Genomic DNA, 26000 nt, shown 5'->3' with positions numbered 1-26000 from the left:
ACCTTGTCAGCAATCGGCGTACGAGGTTACTTCCAGAAAATGTGGAGAAGATGATGTTCATCAAAATGAATTATAATCAATTCCTCCATGGAGACATTCACCAGCAGCAATTGCCTCCAGAAAGTACACAGGGACCTGAGATGGTGGATTCCAGTGGGGACGAATTAATAATCTGTGAGGAGGGGGATGTACACAGTGAAAGGGGTGAGGAATCGGAGGATGATGATGAGGTGGACATCTTGCCTCTGTAGAGCCAGTTTGTGCAAGGAGAGATTGATTGCTTCTTTTTTTGGTGGGGGCCCAAACCAACCAGTCATTTCAGTCACAGTCGTGTGGCAGACCCTGTCGCTGAAATGATGGGTTCGTTAAAGTGTGCATGTCCTGTTTATACAACATAAGGGTGGGTGGGAGGGCCCAAGGACAATTCCATCTTGCACCTCTTTTTTCTTTCATTTTTCTTTGCATCATGTGCTGTTTGGGGACAATTTTTTTGAAGTGCCATCCTGCCTGACACTGCAGTGCCACTCCTAGATGGACCAGGTGTTTGTGTCGGCCACTTGTGTCGCTTAGCTTAGTCACACAGCGACCTTGGTGCGCCTCTTTTTTTCTTTGCATCATGTGCTGTTTGGGGAGTATTTTTTTGAAGTGCCATCCTGCCTGACACTGCAGTGCCACTCCTAGATGGGCCAGGTGTTTGTGTCGGCCACTTGGGTCGCTTAGCTTAGCCATCCAGCGACCTCGGTGCAAATTTTAAGACTAAAAATAATATTGTGAGGTGTTCAGAATAGACTGAAAATGAGTGTAAATTATGGTTATTGAGGTTAATAATACTATGGGATCAAAATGACCCCTAAATTCTATGATTTAAGCTGTTTTTGAGGGTTTTTTGTAAAAAAAACACCCGAATCCAAAACACACCCGAATCCGACAAAAAATTTTCAGGGAGGTTTTGCCAAAACGCGTCCGAATCCAAAACACGGCCGCGGAACCGAATCCAAAACCAAAACACAAAACCCGAAAAATGTCCGGTGCACATTACTACCTGAAGTATGCACTTGTTCTTAACTAACACTGTCTAAACGATATGTAGAATACTTATGTGTCCTGTAAATGCACAGCGCTGATGATGCAGGAGGCTTTACAGAGGAGGCATCACCCAGCAGTCCCAGAATCAGCTCAACTGTGTGTAATGGCGCCCAAACGCTGACAGGGAGTGAGTGAGACAGAGAGATACAGCTCCAGGGCGGGAACATTTACTCTAAATGGCGCCTAAGGGCTGGGGGAGGGGCTACAGGTCATTGCCTTATCCCCTTGCTGGATTTCACCACCGTGTGCTGCGGGCCTTAATAAAATGGATTATAGCCTAATCCAACCTGTGCCCTTGCACTGGTGGTCTAGTGGGATCCCTGTACTACCACAGTGTCCACGCCAACGAGCGCAGCCCACCTCCTAATGGCCATGGCGGATCGCGATTTCCAGCAGGTCCCGTCTGGGGGACCCTCTTACCTCCTCCCTGAGTGCGGCCACGCAATCCTGGAGAACTTCGGTTAGTGTGTGTGCACTGGGTGAAGAACCGGAACCTCCGCTGTAAGTACCCGGCAACCAGGGATGCGGGAGCATACAGCGCTGCTGGGGGAGGTGATGGAGCTGCAGCAGGAGATATCAGAGTGATATCTAGCACTAGAGTGCTTCTGCTGCAGCCCTTGAAGTCTTCTATCTTCTTTAAAATAGCTCTTCTTAGGGCTGCTGGAGCAGCCCTGCTCGTTAGCTGCCTGCACTGCAGGCACCAACTTACAAACTGAGCTCCTGTGCACGGAGGTGGAGTTATAGAGGAGGCGGCGCTGAGCACCTTGGGAACAGTCAAAGCTTTTAGCCTGTTGGTGCCTCGGATCAAGATCCTACTCTACACCCCCGATGTTATTCCCTGTGGAATACAGTGTATCCCGCTGCAGAAAATAGGATTTTAATACCTACCGGTAAATCCTTTTCTCTTAGTCCGTAGAGGATGCTGGGGATGCTTCAAGAACCATGGGGTATAGACGGGATACGCAGGCGACATAGGCACACTTTAAGACTTTGATTGGGTGTGAACTGGCTCCTCCCTCTATACCCCTCCTCCAGACTCCAGTTTAAGTAACTGTGCCCAGGGAGACGGACATTTCGAGGAAAGAATTTATTGTGAAACCACGGTGAGCATCTTACCAGCTCACACCTCAGTATGCCGCAGAACGTGGCATTCAATAGAACACCAGCCGACGGCATGAAGAATATGCAGCAATACGCTGACATAAAGCGTAACACAACCTGTGTCTGTAAACACAACCAATAACAGCATAACGCATGCTATGGCATGAACATCATCAGCAACAGGCTGACTTAAACACAACACACCATGGGGTAAATTTACTAAAATGGGAGTTCTATTTAAGATGGGATGTTGCCCATAGCAACCAATCAGATTCTACTTCTCATTTATCTAGTGCCTTCTAGAAGATAATACCTGGAATCTGATTGGTTGCTATGGGCAACATCCCATCTTAAATAGAACTCCCATTTTAGTAAATTTACCCCCATGTGTGTAAACATACCCAGTAACTGCAGATACAGTACGCACTGGGACGGGCACCCAGCATCCTCTACGGACTAAGAGAAAAGGATTTACCGGTAGGTATTAAAATCCTATTTCTCATACGTCCTAGAGGATGCTGGAATGCTTCAAGAACCATGGGGTTTATACCAAAGCTCTAGAACGGGCGGGAGAGTGCTGACGACTCTGCAGCACCGATTGACCAAACAAGAGGTCCTCCTCAGCCAGGGTATCAAACTTGTAAAACTTCGTAAAGGTGTTTGATCCTGACCAAGTAGCAGCTCGGCAAAGCTGTAATGCCGAGACCCCTCGGCCAGCCGCCCAGGATGAGCCCACCTTTCTAGTAGAATGGGCCTTAACCGATTTTGGTAACGGCAATCCTGCCGTAGAATGAGCCTGCTGAATCGTATTACAGATCCAGCGTGCAATAGTCTGCTTGGAAGCAGGAGCCCCAATCTTGTTGGGAGCCCACCGGACAAACAGAGCCTCTGTTTTCCTAATCTGAGCCCTTCTGGCGACATAGATTTTTAAAGCTCTGACCACATCGAGAGACTTCGATTCCACCAAGGTGTCAGTAGTCACTGTCACCACAATAGGCTGGTTTAAGTGAAACCACTTTTGGCAGAAATTGCTGACGAGTTCTCAACTCCGCTCTATCAGCATGGAAGATTAAATAGGGGCTTTTGTGAGACAAAGCCGCCAATTCAGATACCCGCCTTGCGGATGCTAAGGCCAACATCATGACCACTTTCCAAGTAAGAAATTTTAATGCAACCTTGCGTAAAGGTTCAAACTAATGAGATTGCAGGAACTGCAACACCACATTAAGATCCCATGGAGCCACAGGGGGCACAAAGGGAGGTTGGATGTGCAACACGCCTTTTAAGAAGGTCTGTATTTCTGAAAGGGAGGCCAATTCCTTCTGAAAGAAAATTGATAAGGCCGAAATTTGTACTTTAATGGAGCCTAACTTTAGGCCCGCATCCACACTTGCTTGTAAAATATGGAGCAACCGCCCCAGCTGAAAATCCTCCGTAGGAGCTTTCTTGGATTCACACCAAGACACATATTTCCTCCAAATACGGTGGTAATGCTTTGCCGTTACTTCTTTCCTAGCCTAAAGAAGTGTGGAAATGAATTCACTGGGAATACCCTTCCGGGCTATGATTTGGCGTTCAACCGCCATGCCGTCAAACGCAGCCGCGGTAAGTCTTGATACACGCACGGCCCCTGTTGTAACAGGACCTCTCGAAGAGAAAGAGGCCAGGGAACTTCTATGAGCATCTCCTGAAGATCTGGATACCAGGCCCTCCTTGGCCAGTCTGGAACAATGAGTATCGCCTGAACCCTTGTTCCTCTTATGATCTTTATCACCTTGGAATGTAGTGGAGGGAACACCTAGACCGACTGAAACATCCACGGTGTCACCAGGACGTCCACCTCTATTACTTGAGGGTCCCTCGACCTGGAACAATATCTTTGAAGTTTCTTGTTGAGGCGAAACGTCAACATGTCTATTTGAGGAATTCCCCAACGACTTGACACTTCTGCAAAGACCTCTTGATGAAGACCTCACTCTCCTGAATGGAGATCGTGTCTGCTGAGGAAGTCTATTTTCCAGTTGTCTACACCCGAAATGAAGATCGCTGACAGAGCGTTTACCTGCCCTTCCACCCAGCGGAAACTTTTGTGGCTTCTGCCATCTCCGCTCTGCTCTCCGATCCGCCCTGACGGCTTACGTACGCCACTGCTGTATGTTGTCCGACTGAATTAAGCCGGGCAGACCACGAACAAGATGTTCCAGAATGTTTATGTGCAGACAAGCTTCCTGGCTTGACCATTTTCCCTGGAAATTCGTTTCCCCCTGAATGACTGCTCCCCAGCCCTGGAGACTTGCATCCATGGACACCAGGATCCCATCCTGGATCGCGAACCTCCGTCCCTCTAGGAGGTGAGAACTGAGCAGCCACCATAGGAAAGAAATTCTGGTCCTGGAAGATAAGATTATTTTCCGGTGCATGTGCAGGTGAGACCCGAACCACATGTCCAATTGGTTCCGCTAAAAAACACTCTGGCATTTAACCTGCTCACTGAATGGCCTCGTAGGCTGCAACCCTCTTTTTCATCAATGGAACGTATTTATGGATTGACACTGTTGTAAATCTAACCCGACTCTGGATCTTCAGAGCTCTTTCTATTGGAAGAAACAAACTCTCAACAGTTCTGTATCTAACATTTTTCCCAACGCCGACAACCGCGTCATTGGGATCAACCATGATTCTGGCAAGTTCAGGAGCCAACCACTTTGTTGAAGATCCGTCAGGGATAAAACAACGTTTTGCACCACTTGTTTCTTGCCTTCCCCGTACGCAGGAGAGCGTCCCAGTACAGAGTAATAATTACTCTTTTACTATTGAAGAAAACCATCATACCGCCTTCACTCCAGTGAATTGGCACTGACAATCCTGAATAGCAAACCCAGGTAAGCCTAATGCGGAAGAACCGTATTTAGACCCTCTCTGCCCAGAGAGATTCCATCTTGTAGTTCAACTTCTTAAGTAGAAATTGTTTGGAATTGTTCTGACCGAGCCTTCCGGCCTCAGAAGCACGAAAAAGCTTGAATAACAGCTTGGTTCCTTTTTTTTTTTTTTGTGACAGGGACAGCAGGACAATGACCTGATCCTGACCCAACTGTTGTATGGCGTTGCATACTACCTCCCCGTCCAGAGGAGAATTGGAAAGGTCTATTTGAAAAATCAGTGAGGGGAATCGTCTGGAAACTCCAGTATGTACCACTTGGGACTCTATTCTTAAACTCACTGGTCCATGTCCGTTCCAGGACTGACTGAAGAGTATTAGACGTGGTCCCACCGGTGTAGGCTGCCGCAAGATAGACCCAGCGACATGCGTGGATGTGGTAGAAACAGAGGATGATTTCTGCTTCTGCGAACTTGAAAAGGCTGCTGACATCTTACCTTTTCACCTTCCTCTACCTGCAAAGAAAGGGAAAACCGTATCCATTCGGTCGAAATGACTGCATCCTACAAAAATGCGTCACCAACCGTTGTGAGGGAACATAGTTCAAGAAGGTAGACTTACCAGTGGTATCTGCCGAGATCAGCTTAACAAAGCCATCCCCAAACCAGGTTTCACCTTCATAGGGAAGATACTCCAGTTCTTCTCGGAGTCAGCCTCAGCATTCCATTGGTGAATCCACAACGCTCTCCTAGTCGAGACCGCCATGGAAGTGGCCCGCGAAAACAAGAGTCCTATATCCCATGTAGTCGCACGGCAGTATGCTGCAATGATATAGACATGACTCAACTTAAGTTGTATACAACTACTCCCCCATGCGCATGTAATGCAAGTATAATCAACGTACATGTGGACACATACTTAGAGTATCACATATCTTCCCGCATACAATCCTTTGTGACAGGGCCCCGTGAAGAACAGGGGGTGACTCTCACCTTCTATCCATTGAGAAGGACAAACTTTACCTCAGCATTCATTATAAATATCTTTATATACATATATACATACATATATACCTTCCAATGCACCTATACACACATATATCTAGATAGATAGATAGATAGATAGATAGATAGATAGATAGATAGATAGATAGATAGATAGATAGATAGATAGATAGATGTGTGTATAGGTGCATATACCTACATATACATAGTTTTTGTCAGGAACAGCAAGGTCCCTAGTGACTTTAATACGTTATAATGTGTATGAACAGGTACTGAATGCCAATTTTTGAGGATCTGATCAGGAAACATTATGGTCGACCTAAGAAAGATTTTCGAGTCGATCTCAGGGAGTAGTAACTGGGCAAAATAACATTTTTGCGACCCTGAGGGGTCTGAGAGAAATCTATTCTATGAATATGACTCCCTCCATAAATATTATCACGTCTGTGATCGTGCCACAGACCTATATAATCATACTATACATACATATTACATATAGGTATAGTTCTATCTGATATGTATCACATTATCATGTCCATATCTACCCAGTCAGATATTGTTGGTACCGACAGGGACACCCCCCACATCTGTGTCTCCCATATAGTTTTCTCTTGGGAAAAATATACCTCTACTGACATGTTGACATATTTACATGTACCACTACCAAGTACCATTAGGAGTCGACAGCACCGACATAGTCATTCCCTTTGTGGCAGAGCCCTCAGCCTCAAATATGCCGACACACGTGTACCAAACACCCACCGACATTACACTGGCTATAAGGGATAGACCCCAGTACATTCTGTCATGGAAACACAGAAGGAGTTTACTAGCTCATTCCCCCAGCGCCCATGATATAGTGTTTTTATTTCAATTTATATTACACCAAACCACTGTGGCCCCCCCTCGTTTTCCACTCTGATCTATACAGCAGTGTTTAGGAAGGACCAGCGTCTCTGTGAGGAGAAAATGGCGCTGGTAGAGCTGTGAGGGCTAAGCCACGCCCCCTCACCGGCGCGCTTCAGTCCCGCTCAAATCTACATAATTATACTTGTGGGGGTCTATATTTAGTGCCTAGGCACTTTTAATATACTTATTTGCCAGTTTACAAACTTCAGTGTTCATGCTGCCCAGGGCGCCCCACCCTGCGCCCTGCACCCTGCCAGTGCCGCTGTGTGTGTGGGAGCATGGCACGCAGCGCGGTACCTCAACACTGAAGTCTTCTGCCGTCACTGAAGTCTTCTTTTCTTCTTTTACTCACCCAACTTCTTTCTTCTGACTCTTCAAGGGGGGTGATGGCGTGGCTCCGGGAACGAGCAGCTAGTCGTTCCAAGTGATCGGACCCTCTGGAGCTAATGGTGTCCAGTAGTCTAAGAAGCAGAGCCTTTGAACTCACAGAAGTAAGTCTGCTTCTCTCCCCTCAGTCCCACGAAGCAGGGAGCCTGTTGCCAGCAGGTCTCCCTGAAAATAATAAACCTAACATAAAGTCTTTTCAGAGAAACTCAGTAGAGCTCCCCTGTGTGTGACCAGTCTCACTGGGCACAGAATTTAAACTGGAGTCTGGAGGAGGGGCATAGAGGGAGGAGCCAGTTCACACCCAAAGTCTTAAAGTGTGCCTATGTCTCCTGTGGATCCTGTCTATACCCCATGGTTCTTGAAGCATCCCCAGCATCCTCTAGGACGTATGAGAAATACACAGTACTAATGGACAGTGTTATAATCAAGGTGTTGTCACATTTAATCTCAGCATGAATGTTTTTATTGAATTTTACATTTAGACTTAAAGTGTTATAATTAATGTTATTAATATAATAAATTTTCTTTTACTACACGTCAGCTCTTATCATTAACTGCTCATCATAAATTATTATTAATTGCTCTCATACATTTGCGCAGCCGTTCCTCCTTTCCCTAATTTATTCATCTGCAACAAACACACACACAGAGTTTTACGGCAGCGCAGGTGATAGAGCAATTATACATCTATATAATATTATCATTATCTGAGGCGCTATTCAGCAGTTTGGTTGTTTCCTTTTTCTTGAAGCATCCCCAGCATCCTCTAGGACGTATGAGAAATACACAGTACTAATGGACACCTCCGTCCAGTACACTCTCCACAGCTGGAGTGAAGATGGCGCTGATCACGGGGACCTTTAGAATCCAAAACTGGCGAAAATCCAACAGCGGGAAGATGACGTTCGGCCTCCCTTTGGGATCCGAGTCTGGAAAACCCGAGATGGACTCAAATCCCAGCTCGGAACTCAATGTTCGGGTGGGTCCAGTTCTAATTTTAGGTGCCTCCCTGGCCGCACTGGGCTGAGGAGAAAAGCAAGAAAAAAAAACACATTTTGTTTCCCCCAGCACCCTGAATGATAGCAGTACCCAGATTTAAAACCCATACAATATCTTAGAATTCTGAGATCTTGGTTACATATATCTGAGGAGAAAAGCCCTCAGCTGCTGCTGCTGCCAGGTAAGGAAGGGGGGAAACCTGGCCCCCCCTGGGCCCCTCCATCAGACCTGGGCCCTCCTTCCACTACTCTCGACAACACTGGGTACATGCAGGCACTGGGATTAAGGTTTGCAATGCCTGCATTAATGTCAGGACTGTTTGCACGTGCCACATTTCGTTTAGATGCCTGAACAAGTATTTAAGTGCAGCCAGGCGGCTTTAATCCACCAGTGCTATCTCCTCCTTTCCCAGTGTTTTCACAAATGCTGGCCAATCCTTGATGTGAACAATCGGATAAGTCCATTTCCTTTTGCCTGTAGAAAGAAACAATGCAACATGCAGGAGTACAGTGTGTACTAGGCTAATGCTTGATGAAAACACTGATCCTGTTTGGCCATAGTAAAAGATTTTAATATGTCTGATATATTCTCAGGGTAGCCAACATTTCAAATCAATTTCAAGGGACAGACAACATTTAATGAGAAAAGAGTGCACTGTAGCATTTTTGCTGATTTATACTCTAAGATTAAATGAGAAAAATGATATAAACCATTGAGTATCTGCTAGAATTCACCTGTGTAACGCTGCTGACTAAACTCCAGTTAATTCACACAGACGCAATTGACCAAATAAATGTTTATTTTACTGCAGCTCATCTTCAGGGTAAAACTTTTCAATTAAATAAAGTTTGAATAATTTAACATAGCAAAATTGTACTGCTTCAGAATGCAGTAATGGCAACGGTTAGTGAGATGTTTGTATAAGGTTAGAAATACAGGAACAAACTATGAGGGACGTACAGTAAATTATACACCTGAGCTCTTCAAAATCAGTGGTACAGTATTATTTTGAGTCCTGACCTTTAGACACACAATTTTACATTTAACACTATTACTCCTCAAAGGAGTCAATATATCTTTAATAAATCTTAAAGTCAATAAATCTTTTAGATTGTAAGCTCGCAAGACCAGGGCCTTCTCCCCTCATGTGCCTTTCCTTTTCTTACTTACACTATCTTACACTCCATACTCCCTGTGATGGCACCTAACCCCGGGTTTTCTATACCTGTCCTATATTGTCGTGTACTGTAAGTGCTGTTTTCTTGTTTGCTCATTTGATTGTGTACTGTGTAATGGGCGCTGCGGATCCCTTGTGGCACCATATAAATAAAGGATAATAATAATAAATAATAATAATAACATGCACACTGTATGATAATAATATAAGCTGTATGAAATCTTTCAAGTACCTTCTTACATCTAAGGGAGCTAAACTTGTACTACCCCAGTCTCTTTCATCGTGACCTGTGCTTATCTACATAAATAGGCACATTTATGCAAAAATAGGCGCCTGATGGTACACAATACCAATAGCGATTTAAGCCTGTATTTTGGCACTATGGTATTTAGTGGAGACTGCACTAATTGCATATAGCGTGTCAATGGGTGTGCTACAAAATATCAACACTCAGATTGTCAGCATCAGAATATAGACTTAATCTGAATATTAAATTTCAGACAGTGACATCTCCGTTATGTCCGTAATATCGATGTGACATGTCGAAATGGTCATAATGTTGTCAGTCGGCATGTAGACATGTTTTCCTACTTTCTGCTGCAGGGTACACTGGGCTCCACAAGTCTGGACAATGGGGGTGTAGAGTAGGATCTTGATCCGAGGCACCAACAGACTCAAAGCTTTGACTGTTCCCAGAATGCACAGCGCCGCCTCCTATATCACCCCGCCTCCCAGCACAGGAGCTCAGTTTTGTAACTTGGTGCTGCAGTGAGCAGGCACTTAACAGAGGGGCTGCTCCAGACAGCCCTAAGAAAAGCTTTTTTTCCTGAAGAAAAAGTAAAGACTTCAGGGCAGCAGCGGTGGTAAATGTCTTGTGACATTCACTGCTGCAGCTCCAGCTCTCCCCAGCGGCGCTGTACACTCCCGAGCCCTGGTTGCCGGGTACCTACAGCAGAGGCTCCGGTTTACTTCACGTTAGGCACACACGGCTGGGGCTCTCCAGGATCGCGTGGCCGCGCTTCGGGAGGTGGTAAGTGGGTCCCACTCGCGGGACCCGGTCTTTATCGCGATCCGGCGCGGTCAGTGGGAGGTGGGCCGCGCGCGCTGGCGGTGGACACTGTGGATACAGGCGATCCCACTAGATCACATGGGCATGGGCGCAGGTCAGGTTTTCTCTCAAAACCGATTTTAATATCGCCCACAGTACCCGGTGGTTTTGCCAGCAAGGGGGATAAGGCTTAGACCTGAAACCCCTCCCCCAGCCCCAGGGCATTATTTCCCGCAAATGTTCCCACTCTGGAGCTGCATATCTGTCTTTTCCTCACTCCCAGTCAGTGTCTGCGGCGCCATTATTCCTCAGCTCACTGTTTCTGGGACTGCTTGGGCAAATCCTCCTATGTAAAGCCGCCTGGTTGTCAGTGCTGTGACTTTACATTACACTTCTACCTGCCTTTTTAGTCAGTGATAGTTAAGAAAGAGTGCATTTAGTCAGGGTTTTATGGTACAATTACCCTGTGATATACATCCAGTTCTTACTGTGTACTGTTATATCTACCGTTATATAGCTGTGTAAGCTAGTCCAGTGCAGTATTATTGTCAGTAAAATAACCTCTGCATTGTACAAACTGTGACCTTCTGTGTGTGCATTTGATAGCTGAGTGTTGTCCATCTCGTGTCTTTCACTCAACTTGCTATCCCTATATTCTATAACCTGAGGGGGCTTGGTGCGTCAGATGTTATCTAATATAGGATTTTCACAAAGATATACTGTATTACGTATTTTTCTCTGTGATTTGGTCACCATATCTCTCCTTTACCTCTGCTAGTGCTGACTACACTATGCAGGGGTTTGGGATATTGTACTGCTGTTAATTGTACTGTGTTACCTCATACTGCAAGTTATATCATGTCTGCTTCTGAGGGTAACGGTTCTGGGATGGAACACACTGCTGGTGTTGCTGAAGCCACAGGCACATATGAGGAGATTATAGCAGCTGTGGGCTCTGGTTCTGGGGGCTCCTTGCCCCCCAGTGGGACTGTGGCAATGGGGGCACATACTGACCCACCGTGAGCCACTTTTTCACGCTTCTGCATACGCTAGTTCATAAACTAACACCCCCTATGGGACCCCCAATGCCGGTACAACCGTATGTGGTCCCTGCAGCTGACCCGCCGTGGGCGGTCGATTTATCTGCTCAATTAAAGAAGTTGAACCAGTCCTTGACTACTAAAAAGTCTGACCAATGCTCGCCTATGTCCAAGAGGTCCTCTAAGCGAGCGCTCGTCTCCTCACAATCCACTGCTGTCACTGACACCTCGTCTGATGAGGACGGCACTTACACTGACCCCACAGGTTCTGACTCAGATATGGCTGATGGGGAGGGTAGTTCACATGTGGATGTCCCTGACCTTGTGGAGGCTATTAAGTTAATTCTGCAGATTACGGATGATCCCGAGCCATCCGTGCCTCCTAAGAAACCAGATAGGTTCAAGCATCAGGAGGTGGTTTAACAAGTTTTACCTCACTTTGATCACCTAGTGGATATACGTCAGGAACCCTGGGAAAACCCGGGTACGAAGTTTGTGCCTCAAAAGAAGATGCTGGCTCGCTATCCCCTCGCGCCAGAGCTGTCTAAGAATTGGGAAACACCTCCTCCAGTGGACTCACATGTGGCTAGGATGGTGGTTTCCTCAGCTCTACCAGTCACCACCGTCACGTCTCTAAAAGAGCCTACGGATAAACGTGTGGAGGGTTGTCTAAAAGCGATTTACACCCTCACGGGTGCTGCACAAAGGCCTACTATTGCAGCTTCATGTGCTGCTGAGGCTATTGAAGCATGGGCCTTGGAGTTAGAAGCTGAAATCTCCTCTGACCATGCTAGACAATGCTTGTCATATATTGTCACAGCTTCTCGATATATTAAAGAGGCGGCTTCTGATGCCGGTATCCTGGCAGCCAAGGCCTCTACTACGTCAGTCCTGGCTCGCCGGATATTGTGGCTGAGATTCTGGTCTGTGGATCTGGACTCTAGAAAAACCCTGGAGGTACTCCCTTTCAAGGGAGATATTCTGTTTGGGGAGGACTTAAATAAGATAGTGGCTGACTTGGCTACTGCCAAAACTGCCTGTCTACCTAATACCGCTCCTTCTGTGTCGAAGGCTAAAGGTATGTCCTTTTGCCCCTTTCGTCCTTCAGGTAAAGCAAAAGGTCAGGCGTACCTTAAGCAGGCCTGCACTTCCAAACCTGGTAAGCCGAAGCCCAAAAGAGCCTGGGCTGCCCGTCAGCCAGCTGCCAAGACCGATAATCCTGCCGCATGACGGGGCGGGCCTCCCCCTGGGGGATCCCAGGGTGGGGGGCCGGCTTCTAGGGTATACCCAGGAATGGTTGAAGACCACTTCAGATGCCTGGGTACGGGAAGTCGTCACTCGAGGCTACGCCATTGCCTTCAAAAACCGACCCCCTCATCGATTTTGCCAGACAGACGTCCCTTTGGACCGGACAAAGGTAAAAACTCTACACTCGGTGGTACAGACCCTACTGGATACAGGTGCCTCTTGCTCAGAGGGGTCGAGGGTACTATTCTCCGCTGTTTCTAGTCCCGAAACCGAATGGGTCCTCCCGGTCCATTCTCAACCTCAAGGCAACAGGTTTGTGAAGATTTCCAAGTTCTGTATGGAAACCTTTCGCTCTATAGTTCTGGCCTTGGAACCTGGGGACTACATGGTCTCCCTGGACATACAGGATGCTTACCTGCATATTCCAATTTCCTATAGCAGTGTCACATCAACAATACCTGAGGTTTGCTATTGGCAACATCCATTACCAGTTTCGGGCATTACCTTTTGGTTTAACAACGGCTCCGCGAGTCTTTACTAAAGTTATGGCGGTGATGACGGTGGTACTCCGCCGTCAAGGGGTCAGGATACTGCCGTATCTGGACGACTTGTTAATCCTGGTAAATTCCCCAGATCTTCTCCTGTGTCATCTGGATATGACGGTCCGGTTTCTACAAGCCCAAGGGTGGCTCATCAACTGGAAGAAATCATCCCTGGTCCCTGCTCAGAGCATGGTGCACCTGGGAGCGCTGTTGGACACTCACAACCAGAGGTTGTTCTTGTATCAGGAGAAAGTCCTGAAGCTTCAGGACAGGATTCGTTGCTTCCTTTCTCGTCCGCAAGTGTCGATACATTCGTCAATGCAGGTGCTGGGCCTCATGGTGTCAGCATTCGACATGGTGGAGTATGCTCAATTCCATTCTCGCACCCTCCAGAAGCTGATTCTAGCCAAGTGGGACGGCCTGCCTCACCGGATCAGGTCTCAAATGATCTCATTGTCTCCGGAGGTCCGTCTGTCGCTGCTCTGGTGGCTCCAGGACCAACAATAGTGCAGGGGCCGTCCCTTCTGGATATCCAACTGGGTCCTGTTGACGACAGATGCCAGTTTAAGAGGTTGGGGCGCGGTGATGGAGCAGCACTCCTTACAGGGTCGGTGGACCAAGGAGGAATCTCTCCTCTCGATCAACATTCTGGAGTTGCGGGCGGTCTTCAATGCGTTGAACCTGGCCCAGCATTTAATTCAGAACCGTCTAGTTCAAGTACAGTCGGACAATGCCACCACAGTGGCTTACATAAAACATTAAGGCGGCACTCGAAGCCGTTTGGCAATGAAGGAAGCCTCATGGATTGTACAGTGGGCAGAACGCCATCTACCGGCAATATTGGCAATATTCATTCCGGGAGTCCTGAATTGGGAAGCGGACTTTCTCAGTCGTCAGGACGTGCATGCCGGCAAGTGGGGCCTCCATCCAGATGTGTTTCAACTCCTCGTGGAAAGGTGGGGTCTTCCAGATGTGGATCTGATGGCATCTCGACACAATCACAAGGTTCCGGTCTTCGGAGCAAGTACAAGGGATCCTCAAGCAGCATTCGTGGATGCGCTGGCGGTGCCGTGGAGGTTTCGGCTGCCGTGCGTGTTCCCTCCGGTGTCACTCCTGCCCAGGGTAGTTCGGAAGTTCAAGCAAGAAAAAGGAAATCTGCTTCTCATAGCTCCAGCGTGGCCCAGACGGCACTGGTTCTCAGACCTGCAAGGCCTATCGTCAGAGCGTCCACTTCTACTTCCACAACGCCCAGACCTCCTCGTTCAGGGCCCTTGTGTCTACCAGGACTTAGCCCGGCTATCTTTGACGGAGTGGCTCTTGAAGCTTCCGTCTTAAGGGCTAAGGGTTTTTCTGAAGAGGTCATTAAAATTATTTTGTGGGCCCGGAAACCGGCTTCTGCTCGGATTTTCCATAGGGTCTGGCATTCATACTTTGTTTGGTACGCATCTAACAATTATGACGCTTCCAAGTTTAGTACAGCCAAACTTTTGGCTTTTCTGCAGCAGGGCCTAGATTTAGGCCTGCGTCTGGCCTCCCTCAAGGTTCATATTTCTGCCTTGACGGTGTGGTTTCAGAGAAAAATTGCGACTTTACCTGATGTTCATACTTTCACTCAGGGTGTGTTGCGTATCCAACCTTCCTGTGTCCCGCCTGTGGCTCCTTGGGACTTGTCGTGGTTTTGGAGGCATTGCAGGAGCCTCCATTCGAACCTCTTGGTTCAGCTGACCTTAAGTGGCTTTCCCTTAAGGTGGTGTTCTTGCTGGCTATTGCCTCTGCTAGAAGAGTGTCAGATCTGGGTGCCTTGTCTTGTAGTTCCCCATATCTGATTTTTCACCGTGACCAGGCGGTTCTTAGGACTCGTCCCGGATATTTACCTAAGGTGGTTTCTTCGTTCCACCTTAATCAGGAGATTGTGGTTCCAGCCTTTGTCTCTCCTGATTTGTCTCCCAAAGAGCGGTCTTTGGATGTGGTACGGGCTCTCCGTATCTATGTGAAGAGAACTGCTTCTATTCGAAAATCTGATTCTCTCTTTGTTTTGTTTGGATTTCACAAACGTGGCTGGCCTGCTCACAAGCAGACCCTGGCCAGATGGATTAGAATGGTGATTGCACATGCTTATGTGAAGGCTGGTCTGTCAGCTTCTGCTCACATTACGGCCCATTCTACTCGGTCTGTTGGACCTACTTGGGCGGCCCACCGCGGTGCGACCCTTGATCAATTGTGCAAGGAGGCTACGTGGTCCTCCGGGAACACGTTCATAGGGTTCTATGCCTTCGATACTGCCACTTCCCAGGATGCTTCCTTTGGACGCTGGGTTCTTGTGCCCACTACAGTGCGTCCCCTCCCATAAGGAACTTCTTTAGGACATCCCCATTGTCCAGACTTGTGGAGCCCAGTGTACCCCGCAGCAGAAAACGAGTTTTATGGTAAGAACTTACCTTTGTTAAAACTCTTTCTGTGAGGTACACTGGGCTCCACAAGGCGCCCACCCTGACGCACTTAGCTTCTTTGGGTTGATATGGCATTAGCCGCTGACACTTCTCTTGTCATGAGAGTGTGGTGTATGTGGCTACTAACCGTTGTCGTCTCTTTTCCTACTACTGCATTGGGCTGGTTAACTAAAACTGAGCTCCTGTGCTGGGAGGCGGGGTGATATAGGAGGTGGTGCTGTGCATTCTGGGAACAGTCAAAGCTTTGAGTCTGTTGGTGCCTCGGATCAAGATCCTACTCTACACCCCCATTGTCCAGACTTGTGGAGCCCAGTGTACCTCGCAGAAAGAGTTTTAACAAAGGTAAGTTCTTACCATAAAACTCGTTTTTAGAGCCTTAACTGCAGCCTAGATCTATTTGCAACAGCAACCTAACCCTACAGCAGCCTAACCCTTAGAGCAGATTAACCCTACAGCAACCTAACAGCAGCGTAACCTTAACAGAAGACTAACCTTAACAGCAGAGTAACCCTAACAGCAACCTAACCCTAACAGCAGACTAACCCTAACAGCATACTAACCCTAACAGCAGACTATCCCTACAAGCAGCCTAACCTTAACAGCAGACTAACTTTAACAGCAGACTAACACTACAGCAGCCTAACAATAACGAAAACTAATCCTAACAGCAGGCTAACCCTAACACCAACCTAAACCTAACAGCAGATTAACCTTAACAGCAGATTAACCTTAACAGCAGACTAACCCTAACAGCAGCCTAACCCTACAGCAGCCTAACCCTTACAACAGACTAACTCTACAGCAGCCTAACCCTAACAGCAGCCTAACCCTAACAGCAACCTAACCCCAAAAACAGACTAACCTTAACAGCAGACTAACCCTAATAGTACTGTAACCGTAACAGCACCCTAACCATAACATCAGGGTAACCCTAACAGCAAACTAACCTTACATCTGCCTAACCCTATAGCAGTCTAACCCTAACAGCAGACTAACTGTACTGCAGACTAACCCTAACAGCAGACTAACCCTAATAGCAGCCTAACCCTACAGCAGCCTACCCCCTACAGCAGACTAACCATAACAACAACCTAACCCTAACAGCAGACTAACCTTAACGGCAGATTAACCCTACTGCAGACTAACCCTATTGCAGATTAACCCTAACAGCAGCCTAGCCCTAAAAGCAGACTAACCCTACTGCAGACTAACCCTAACAGCACCCTAACCCCAAAAGAGAATAACCTTGACAGCAGACTGACCCTAACATCAGCGTAACCCTAACAGCAAACTAACCCTAACAGCAGACTAAACCTAACAGTAACATAACCCTAACAGCACCCTAACCCAAACAGCAGACTAACCCTAACAGCAGATTAACTCTAACAGTACCATAACTCTAACAGCAGACTAACCCTAACAGTACCGTAACCTTAACAGCACCCTAACCCAAACAGCAGACTAACCCTAACAGCAGATTAACTTTAACAGTACCATAACCCTAACAGCACCCTAACAGCAGACTAACCCTATCAGCAGACTAGCCCTAAACTTTGCTCTGTAATGTTGACATTGTGACTGTTATCAGACAATGGTTTCTGTGATGCATTCCCATGCTGTCCTGCAAATAAACTGTACAGGTTGTGTCAAATAGCAGGACTATTTGCAGACAGAGGTGTAAATGTACAGTAACCTGATGTCAGTAAATACTCTTTATGCATACCTCCCAACTTTTCATTTGTAGAAAGAGGGAAACACGCGCGGCTTCGCCGTGCGCGCTCCCGAAAATGGGAGTGGCATAAGAAAAGGAGCGTGGCTTCACGGGAGAACCGCGATCGCGAGCCACACCCCTGTTTTCGTCACTGACGGGGCATGCCCAGCTCTCTGTGAGCCGCTGGCATGCCCCCTCTCCCTCTGACTCCTGTAAATAGACGCTGTGCGCATGCGCATAGTATCTATTCACCGCTGCTCTGCTAAGCAGGGCAGCGAGTGCAGGAGCCTCCCCACTTCCCCCACCGCGAGACACTGCAGCCCGGGGGTGGGACAGCGGGATAGTCCCCAAAAAACAGGACTGTCCCGCGAAATCGGGACAGTTGGTAGGTATGTCTTATGTACAAATTTAAGTACATACAGGGTCGGACTGGCCTACAGGGGTACCAGGGAAACCACCGGTAGGCCCCACTGCCTGAGGGCCCACTCCTTCCTCCAGGGATCAGGTTCCAGACTGTGCACTTGTATTATACATGGTAGATATGTTTCATTACACTGCACTAGACTATTGTGTATTTAAAGCCTCTGTGGAGGCTGGCCACAACCCCTTTGTAGGCTGGCCACACCCTTAAGTATGGCCCCCTATCACAGCATTTCACAGCATTCCCCGGTGGGCTCTTCATACCCCAGTCCGACACTGAGTACATACATACCTTAATGTATATTAATATAGATTATAGAGGGATAAAGAGAGGTATATAAACCCAAGTAAATGTAAAATCAAAATATTTCACTCTTACAGGTCAAATATAAATAACTTTCACTATTCAGATAAAATCTATGCATGTGAAACACACATCAAGCTCCACTGGGTCTCCTCTGCTTTAGTAAGAATGTTCTACCAAAGCGATGTGTGTTTGTGTCTCCTGCAGGATGCTTATGGATACACGACAAAGAATTATTTTTACCGCGTAATATTATCATTAATATAAATTGAGCAGTGCTGTAATACAGACTTTACATATTGTGATTTTTTTTGTATTTTATGAAGAATATTTGAAGAATAGAATCTGAAGAATATTTGACTTGGAGAAGTCATTCATTCACCTCTGTGAATGGTGAAAAATAGGAAATCCTTAATGAGACAGCTCACATTTGTCGTACAGCACATACTTGATTGCCTTACTTTAAATCTGAATAGTCTACTTACCTATGAATAAGATTTCATTGGCATATATAGTTTCCCATTTTAACTGTGCCAAGGCAGACCTCTTCTTTATTTGTATTACGGAGGGTAGCTGCTCGCCCTTCTTCAGCTTAAAATGTTGCAAATGAAAACAGGGATCTGTTCTTAGAAATGTCCCGGACATACTAGTGCCAGGTCTGGGAATACAGTAATACACGGTGACCATTGTGGTTTGCTTTGGCAAAATATACTGTCAACAGAAGATGCAATGTTTAATACTATTTGCACTAATTCTGAGTCAGATGCTTCTGCGGGTGGTTTTCCCTACTGCAACAGCATTGTGCTTACTTTGCTATCATAATGCAACAGTCGGCCGAACTAAGGGGTACATTTACTAAGCAGTGATAAGAGCGGAGAAGTGAGCCAGTGGATAAGTTGCCCACGGCAAACAATCAGCACTGATGTAACATCTATCATTTGCATAGTCTAAAATGATACAGAGCTGCTGATTGGTTGATGGGGAAATTTCTCCACTGGATCACTTCTCCGTTCTTATCACCGCTTAGTAAATGTACCCCTAAGGGCCTTATTCAGAGATTTACGTAAATCACAAATTTCCTTGAATCGCTGATGTTTAATGGTCTGTGCAGGAGCCGCACTGCGCATATGCAGATCTAGTCCTTCAATGCCAGTCACAGTGCCCCAAAAGCCGTGGCATTATTGATATTTGGGGCCAGGGATGGGGAGCATTCCAGGAAACAAGTGTGTGTTGGCCCGTGCCGAAGCCACTATCTGTGTCCTCAAGCACAGCTGCACTGGCACCGACAGCGCAATTTTATCGGACATCCTGAGTAACCTCAGTCCTGAGGTTCATGCAGATGAGCCAATGCTGCATCTTTTTATTTAAGACGCCTTCTGAGGCTTTTGCATAATTTCATAAAGATACAGATGCATGCCATTAGCGTCCACCCTGGAATCAGACCTCAAGTTGCGAATCTGTTCAAGCCAATCTTTGCCACTGTTCCAGCATCCGCAACCTTCATTATTAGTAGTGTCACTTACACCAGTCCCATCCATGAGTCTCGCCCATGACGCTCTCTTGATACTCCCATGAGAAACAGCCTCTCCATGCATCTTGATACTAATCATCCAGATGCTGTCCAGAAACGCCTATTTTGTGGTGAACTCCAAACAAGATGTGGCATGCACACACCAACAGGCGACTTGGGACACATCATGTTCTGCGATTCAATCACATGCGCTGTAGGCTCAAAAATGAACTGCAAATTCCTACCTCAATTTACTATGAGGAAATTTTCTGATTTATTTACACAAATGTGGTTCTATTTAATTGTTTGATGTGTCCATATTGTCACAGTGGCCGTTACTGTATATGAGGCCTTGGAGGCCGACACGACCGACACCCTTTATTGTGACCTTAATAAACTTCATGAGGAGTCTAATAGAACTGAGTTATGTTTACAACATAGACATTTGACTTTAGAACACTTATGATGTAAATGGGACACTACTAGCTTGGAGCCTTATACTGTATTAATGCAGTTTTGTAGGGAATGCATTGTTTACTAAATGAAATTATAAATGTATTGTACATTATTTATAATAAATGCTGATTATTTTCGTGGTTGGCAAGCAGACATATCTGTCAGAGTAGATTAGTAATAGTATAACTAAATTGTGCCATTTTCATGATAGTTTGGAATCTGTTCAAATAAAAAATAGTTTAAAAACAGAAGTATAACAAAGTATTCAGGGCCGGTGCAAGGTTTCTCGGCACCCTAGGCAAAACTTCTGCCTACTGCCTCTTCCCCCTACCCACCCTTCAGATGAAAAGCATGCTGCTGCTCTCCCCCACCCCCAGTCTGTTGCATGACTGCTCTCTTCTCCCCATCTCCCCAGTCTGTATGGGTGCCTGCTGCTCTCACCCCCCCTACACTCTGTTAAATGTCTGCTGCTCTATCTCCCCCACCATCTGTGTGCATGTCTCTTCCCCCCCCCCCCCCCCCCCCCGACTTCTGCTCTCCCCCTCTTTCCTTATCAAATTCAGAAAGTGCACTGTACAGCCACCTTACCTGCAAGCTGCGATGCAGATTGGTCTGTGAAAGAGCCTGGAATGAAGAGCAGCACCACATGTCACCCTCAGCCAGGACATCAGGAGCTGTGAAAGTTACTACCTGTGCCTGGTGAAGACGGAGCTGGAGGCTGCAATACGGGAGCTTGACAGTTGCGGCTACTCTAAGATATGAGTGCCGGGGGGATTGCGGCGGCTGTGAGAGGTAGGACCACGCTACTTTTTTCCAGGCAGTTGTAGCAGGCCGCCCCCTCAGGTTCCGGCGCCCCTAGGCAGCTGCCTAAAGCTGCCTAGTGGAAGCTCCGGCCCTGAAAGTATTACATACAGAAATAGAGAAAATATCAGTGGATTTAAACTGATTTCTCTGACGTCCTAAGTGGATGCTGGGGACTCCGTCAGGACCATGGGGATTAGCGGCTCCGCAGGAGACAGGGCACAAAAGTAAAAGCTTTAGGATCAGGTGGTGTGCACTGGCTCCTCCCCCTATGACCCTCCTCCAAGCCTCAGTTAGATTTTTGTGCCCGGCCGAGAAGGGTGCAATCTAGGTGGCTCTCCTAAAGAGCTGCTTAGAGTAAAAGTTTGTTAGGTTTTTTATTTTCAGTGAGTCCTGCTGGCAACAGGCTCACTGCTACGAGGGACTTAGGGGAGAGAAGTGAACTCACCTGCGTGCAGGATGGATTGACTTCTTAGGCTACTGGACACCATTAGCTCCAGAGGGAGTCGGAACACAGGTCTCACCCTGGGGTTCGTCCCGGAGCCGCGCCGCCGACCCCCCTTGCAGATGCCGAAAAGTGAAGGTCCAGAAACGGCGGCAGAAGACTCTTCAGTCTTCATAAGGTAGCGCACAGCACTGCAGCTGTGCGCCATTGTTGTCAGCACACTTCATAGCAGCGGTCACTGAGGGTGCAGGGCGCTGGGGGGGGCGCCCTGGGCAGCAATGATAGTACCTTATTCTGGCTAAAAATACATCACATATAGCCCCTGGGGGCTATATGGATGTATTTAACCCCTGCCAGGTCTCAGAAAAACGGGAGAAGAAGCCCGCCGAAAAGGGGGCGGGGCCTATTCTCCTCAGCACACAGCGCCATTTTCCCTCACAGAAATGCTGGTGGGAAGGCTCCCAGGCTCTCCCCTGCACTGCACTACAGAAACAGGGTTAAAACAGAGAGGGGGGGCACTTATTTGGCGATATGTGTATATATATATATATATATTAAAATGCTATAAGGGAAAAACACTTATATAAAGGTTGTCCCTGTATAATTATAGCGTTTTTGGTGTGTGCTGGCAAACTCTCCCTCTGTCTCCCCAAAGGGCTAGTGGGGTCCTGTCCTCTATCAGAGCATTCCCTGTGTGTGTTCTGTGTGTCGGTACGTGTGTGTCGACATGTATGAGGACGATGTTGGTGAGGAGGCGGAGCAATTGCCTGAAATGGTGATGTCACTCTCTAGGGAGTCGACACCGGAATGGATGGCTTATTTAAGGAATTACGTGATAATGTCAACACGCTGCAAGGTCGGTTGACGACATGAGACGGCCGGCAAACAAATTAGTACCTGTCCAGGCGTCTCAAACACCGTCAGGGGCTGTAAAACGCTCATTTACCTCAGTCGGTCGACACAGACACGGACACTGACTCCAGTGTCGACGGTGAAGAAACAAACGTATTTTCCTTTAGGGCCACACGTTACATGTTAAGGGCAATGAAGGAGGTGTTACATATTTCTGATACTACAAGTACCACAAGAAGGGTATTATGTGGGGTGTGAAAAAACTACCTGTAGTTTTTCATGAATCAGATAAATTAAATGAAGTGTGTGATGATGCGTGGGTTTCCCCCGATAGAAAATTATTGGCGGTATACCCTTTCCCGCCAGAAGTTAGGGCGCGTTGGGAAACACCCTTTAGGGTGGATAAGGCGCTCACACGCTTATCAAAACAAGTGGCGGTACCGTCTCCAGATAGGGCCGCCCTCAAGGAGCCAGCTGAGAGGCTGGAAAATATCCTAAAAAGGTATATACACACATACTGGTGTTATACTGCGACCAGCGATCGCCTCAGCCTGGATGGGCAGCGCTGGGGTGGCTTGGTCGGATTCCCTGACTGAAAATATTGATACCCTTAAATGGGACAGTATTTTATTGACTATAGAGCATTTAAAGGATGCATTTCTATATATGCGAGATGCACAGAGGGATATTTGCACTCTGGCATCAAGAGTAAGTGCGATGTCCATATCTGCCAGAAGATGTTTATGGACACGACAGTGGTCAGGTGATGCAGATTCCAAACGGCACATGGAAGTATTGCCGTATAAAGGGGAGGAGTTATTTGGGGTCGGTCCATCGGACCTGGTGGCCTCGGCAACAGCTGGAAAATCCACCTTTTTTACCCCAAATCACATCTCAGCAGAAAAAGACACCGTCTTTTCAGCCTCAGTCCTTTCGTCCCCATAAGGGCAAGCGGGCAAAAGGCCAGTCATATCTGCCCAGGGATAGAGGAAAGGGAAGAAGACTGCAGCAGGCAGCCCATTCCCAGGAACAGAAGCCCTCCACAGCTTCTGCCAAGTCCTCAGCATGACGCTGGGGCCGTACAAGCGGACTCAAGTGCGGTGGGGGGTCGTCTCAAGAGTTTCAGCGCGTAGTGGGCTCACTCGCAAGTGGACCCCTGGATCCTACAAGTAGTATCCCAGGGGTACAGACTGGAGATTCGAGACGTCTCCCCCTCGCAGGCTCCTGATGTCTGCTTTACCAACGTCTTCCTCCGACAGGGAGGCAGTATTGGAAACAATTCACAAGCTGTATTCCCAGCAGGTGATAATCAAAGTACCCCTCCTACAACAAGGAAAGGGGTATTATTCCACACTATATTGTGGTACTGAAGCCAGACGGCTCGGTAAGACCTATTCTAAATGGGAAATCTTTGAACACTTACATACAAAGGTTCAAATCAAGATGGAGTCACTCAGAGCAGTGATAGCGAACCAGGAAGAAGGGGACTATATGGTGTCCCTGGACATCAAGGATGCTTACCTCCATGTCCCAAATTGCCCTTCTCACCAAGGGTACCTCAGGTTCGTGGTACGGAACTGTCACTATCAGTTTCAGACGCTGCCGTTTGGATTGTCCACGGCACCCCGGGTCTTTACCAAAGTAATGGCCGAAATGATGATTCTTCTTCAAAGAAAAGGCGTCTTAATTATCCCTTACTTGGACGATCTCCTGATAAGGGCAAGGTCCAGAGAACAGTTGGAAGTCGGAGTAGCACTATCTCAAGTAGTTCTACGACAGCACGGGTGGATTCTAAATATCCAAAATCGCAGCCGTTTCCGACGACACGTCTGCTGTTCCTAAGGATGGTTCTGGACACAGTCCAGAAAAAGGTGTTTCTCCCGGAGGAGAAAGCCAGGGAGTTATCCGAGCTAGTCAGGAACCTCCTAAAACCAGGAAAAGTGTCAGTGCATCATTGCACAAGAGTCCTGGGAAAAATGGTGGCTTATTACGAAGCGATTCCATTCGGCAGATTCCACGCAAGAACTTTTCAGTGGGATCTGCTGGACAAATGGTCCGGATCGCATTTTCAGATGCATCAGCGGATAACCCTATCTCCAAGGACAAGGGTGTCTCTCCTGTGGTGGTTACAGCTCATCTTCTAGAGGGCCGCAGATTCGGCATTCAGGATTGGATGCTGGTGACCACGGAGGCCAGCCTGAGAGGCTGGGGAGCAGTCACACAGGGAAAAAATTTCCAGGGAGTGTGATCAAGTCTGGAGATTTTTCTCCACATAAATATACTGGAGCTAAGGGCAATTTACAATGCTCTAAGCTTAGCAAGACCTCTGCTTCAAGGTCAGCCGGTATTAATCTAGTGGGACAATATCACGGCAGTCGCCCACGTAAACAGACAGGGCGGCACAAGAAGCAGGAGGGCAATGGTAGAAACTGCAAGGATTTTTCGCTGGGCGGAAAATCATGTGATAGCACTGTCAGCAGTGTTCATTCCGGGAGTGGACAACTGGGAAGCAGACTTCCTCAGCAGGCACAACCTCCACCCGGGAGAGTGGGGACTTCATCGGGAAGTCTTCCACATGATTGTGAACCGTTGGAAAAGACCAAAGGTGGACATGATGGCGTCCCGCCTGAACAAAAAACTGGACAAGTATTGCGCCAGGTCAAAAGACCCTCAGGCAATAGCTGTGGACGTTTCTGGTAACACCGTGGGTGTACCAGTCGGTGTATGTCTTCCCTCCTCTGCTTCTCATACCCAAGGTATTAAGAATTATAAGACGTAGAGGAGTAAGAACTATACTCGTGGCTCCGGATTGGCCAAGAAGGACTTGGTACCCGGAACTTCAAGAGATGCTCACAGAGGACTCATGGCCTCTGCCGCTAAGAAGGGACTGGCTTCAGCAAGTACCATGTCTGTTCCAAGACTTACCGCGGCTGCGTTTGACGGCATGGCGGTTGAACGCCGGATCCTAAGGGAAAAAGGCATTCCGGAAGAGGTCATTCCTACCCTGGTCAAAGCCAGGAAGGAGGTGACCGCACAACATTATCACCACATGTGGCGAAAATATGTTGCGTGGTGTGAGGCCAGGAAGGCCCCATGAAGAAATTTCAACTCGGTCGTTTCCTGCATTTCCTGCAAACAGGAGTGTCTATGGGCCTCAAATTGGGGTCCATTAAGGTTCAAATTTCGGCCCTGTCGATTTTCTTCCAGAAAGAATTGGCTTCAGTTCCTGAAGTCCAGAAGTTTGTCAAGGGAGTACTGCATATACAACCCCCTTTTGTGCCTCCAGTGGCACTGTGGGATCTCAACGTAGTTCTGGGATTCCTAAAATCACATTGGTTTAAACAAATCTGTGGATTTGAAATATCTCACAGGGAAAGTGACCATGCTGTTGGCCCTGGCCTTGGCCAGGCGAGTGTCAGAATTGGCGGCGTTTGTCTCAAAAAAGCCCATATCTGATTGTCCATTCGGACAGGGCAGAGCTGCGGACTCATCCCCAGTTTCTCCCTAAGGTGGTGTCAGTGTTTCACCCGAACCAGCTTATTGTGGTACCTGCGGCTACTAGGGACTTGGAGGACTCCAAGTTGCTAGATGTTGTCAGGGCCCTGAAAATATAGGTTTCCAGGACGGCTGGA

This window comes from Pseudophryne corroboree, chromosome 9 (assembly GCF_028390025.1).
Source record: "Pseudophryne corroboree isolate aPseCor3 chromosome 9, aPseCor3.hap2, whole genome shotgun sequence".
NCBI lineage: Eukaryota > Metazoa > Chordata > Amphibia > Anura > Myobatrachidae > Pseudophryne > Pseudophryne corroboree.
Note: the sequence above shows the minus strand (reverse complement) of the source record.